General features: G+C 31.7%; 1 long non-coding RNA gene across 1 annotated transcript; it reads right to left on the bottom strand.

The window, feature by feature from the left end:
* Positions 1–439: 439 nt before the first annotated feature.
* LOC126729040 (uncharacterized) lies at positions 440–2,776 on the bottom strand. The gene is made up of 3 exons (XR_007656467.1): positions 2,698–2,776; positions 2,497–2,554; positions 440–588 (listed from the first exon to the last, which is right to left on the bottom strand). It is a non-coding gene; the product is annotated as an uncharacterized LOC126729040 (long non-coding RNA).
* Between the last annotated feature and the right edge of the window lie 569 nt (positions 2,777–3,345).

The following is a 3,345-nucleotide window of genomic DNA, read 5'->3' on the forward strand; positions in this document are numbered from 1 at the left end:
TCCTGTGGCTCAAAAGAGTAATTTGATGTAAGTACAGGAACAACAAAGCCTTGGTCTCAAAGTTTTGAGGTTGGTTATGGATCCTCAATAATTTGATGCAAATAGAGTGAAAATAGTCCAAAGGGAAGCCCAAAATAAGATGGGCAGAAGTAAAGAGGAAGGACATAATTATCAAAAATGTAATAAGGAAAATGGAATTAGTGCTAAATGATCGAAATGGATTCGTGTATGGATCAAATTTAGATCATGACACTCTCAACAACCAAGATAAATGAAATAAAATACACTGCAAAAATGCTGTCTACTTCAGAAATGTTAAAAAGCCAGTTGCATAGCAATCAATAAGAGTATAAAACACTGAGGGAAAAATAAGGGGGGGGGGGGGGGGGAGGCGAAGCATATTATTCACTTTCAAGCATTGATTGAACATAAAACACAACTCCAAAGCATAAGCAGCAGAAAACTCAATCTGCTTCTGAGCAGAATCATCAGCAGCTCCATCACTATTTGCTCTAGAATGTCTATCTCTCCTTAGAGTTGGAAAATGTTATCATCAGCAGCTCCAGTATAGGCCGAGCTCTTGTCAACCTACATAATTATTCCGAAACCTAAAGAAATATATACCAAGAATATAAAAATGCCCACAAAGAAAAAATAATTTCTTGATTGTTTTTACAATGCAAATTGCATTAACATGAGGGTTGTTTCATCAATAAAATTTGAACACCTTATGGGATAACAGGTAGAAATATAATAGAAGTATATTTGAAAGCCTACTACATTAGAAGAAAATGATAATAAGGAATAGCAGAAATATGCAGTTCATTAGATAAGGAAGTACCCAACCCAAGTCTGTACAAAAAAACAAGATCTACAGGAAAAAGTTCTTCTAAAACCCCACAAGAATCAGTTTAACCAGATAGCATATGCAACTGTCAAAGCTCCATATTCTAGAAAAAAAACCTAATAGAACAATCGATTCAAGAATGTACTAAATTTGTACAAATTGAAAGTTAGCAAACCTCTAAAAAAGGAAGAGTTGCTAAGGAGCAAAAATTCAGAATCTCCAGAAAATCCAAGATAGTAGAATAAGAATATGCAGGATATATGATTATTGGTGATGATCAACTAGTCTTACCAGAATTACACTACTCTAAGTGTAGAAGATCACCTCGATACAAAATTAAAGGTTAGAAGGCAAAAAAGGACGAGTGCAACATAAAAAACTACACTTGGATTAAAAATCCTAGAACAAATAAATTATCTTAAAAATCTAGCTGAAAAAAATAAGAAGATTGGAAAACCAAGATAAAATAGATGAGAATTTCTTTAGAATCCAAGAAAATATGAAGATAAAAGAAAATGAAAATGACAAGGCTAAAACAAGAATTGAGAAACAGGTCAAAGCTAGCCAAGGAAAAAATCGTAAAGAAAAAGAAAAGAAATTTGTGAAAATTATCGAAATAGAACCAAATAAATAATAGAAGGAAATCAGATAGCCTACAACCAAGCGGGTAGAATAGAATTTCCTCAAGCAGATTAACGACAAACCCCACACACATGCACAACCACATACATCTATCAAATGTATTTAAGAATGGATCCCAGATACTGGTTATTTGCAAACTCACATAATACACATCTTGAGTGAAAAACTAAGGTGGCAAGAAAAATTCAGAAAGGGGGGTGAAAATAAAGTATAAACCGCTATGAGTTGATAATTGGCTTAAATGTATCTCTTGGCATCTCAAAGAAATGCATTAGAGAGATATATCTCTTATTATCTTAGAGAAACAACTTGCCAGCTTAAAAGTGATTAAGCATCAACCAACAGGGGCTGCTATTGAATTAACATTTCTAGCAGTCTTCCACAGAATCTCCACCCGGGTCAATTCTAAAGAAACTTTCCTGATAAAATAGGGGTACAGAACTTAAAGAAGACAGTCTTAGCTTAGCCATTTGGTTGTTGTATTGGTAAACTAAGTTTCCTTCATTGTGCATGGTATTTTTCTGCTAGAAATTTTCGTGAAGGTCATGGATTCATAATTTCTACAAAAATTTGTGAATTTTCAAGAAAAAAAATTATGGTTTACAAGGAGGAAAACGATTTGTCACAAGTAGTGAAATGTAATTGCAACAGAAAGGGGCTCCTACTCAAACTTAACAATTCTATTTCAAACATGAAAGTATCAAATTACAACAGAACCATCATGATTACAGAGACAAATTAGGAATTTGACAAGATCCTTAGCAATATTGTTAACTGAAATTTGGTTTATTCTTGAAAATATTTTTTACAGAAAACTAATTTGATACAATCTCATTTTAACATTTGAATATAGCTTGGGGATTATAATCTATTAACATGCAATTGTTTCAATTTTTAAAAATAAAAATCTATCTTGTCAATTATTAATCTAACAGTTGCTCGAAATATCATAGAAACTTATCATTCATGAAAATCAAAGCCCAAATTCTAAATTAAGAGGAAATTACCTGTGCAAAAACCCATGACCGTGGCAAAAAGAAAAACCATTTTGCCTGCCCCATCACCCTGTGGATCAAACAAACAAAGTGATCTTTTGAGTTTTGACAAAGAAATACATAAAAATAGAGTCACAGATACATAGAGAATAATAAGAGAGACAAAGAAAGAGAAATGGAAGCCGCAAAGGGATTGATGAGAAAGAAGAATACCTCCGAAGCAAACGGAGACGGCGCTCTCTGCACTCCCCAACCTTTTGCCTCATTGCTGATACCCATCTCTCTCTCTCTCTGTGATTTCAAAATCTAAAACAGAGTGTGGGTTTATGTAAGGGATTACAACGGTAACATTTTTCGAAATTCAAAAGAATTTTGTAGTTGTACTTGGATCACTGTTGAACGGTATGGGCCTAAGCTCATTTAATTGGCCCATTACTATTATATTATTTTATTTTTTTGAAGAGCCATTACTATTATACTTTAAAACTAAATTACACAATAGTATTTTCTAGCCCATTAAAAAAATATGTATACTAAATTTATTAGTATATAAATTTAAAAAATCGGCAGTGTATGAAGTGAAATAAAAGTTTAGTTTGCTTTAAAAAAAAAAAAATTGTTTTGTTTTTTTTCCCGTAAAAAGTAAATAAATAAGTTGATTTTTTTGGTAGGTTTTGATTTCCAAATGTTGATAATATTTAGTAGTCCCCCTTTCTCCATCGTGATAATTAAAAAAAAAAAAAAAAAAAGTGGTAATGTTTTTATTTTTTTGGTAAATAAAAATGGGTAGATGGAAATGAGTTCTAAAGAAAACCATACACTTAGTATAAAAAAAAAAAATAATAATAATAATAATAATAA

This window comes from Quercus robur, chromosome 5 (genome assembly GCF_932294415.1).
Source record: "Quercus robur chromosome 5, dhQueRobu3.1, whole genome shotgun sequence".
Lineage (NCBI taxonomy): Eukaryota > Viridiplantae > Streptophyta > Magnoliopsida > Fagales > Fagaceae > Quercus > Quercus robur.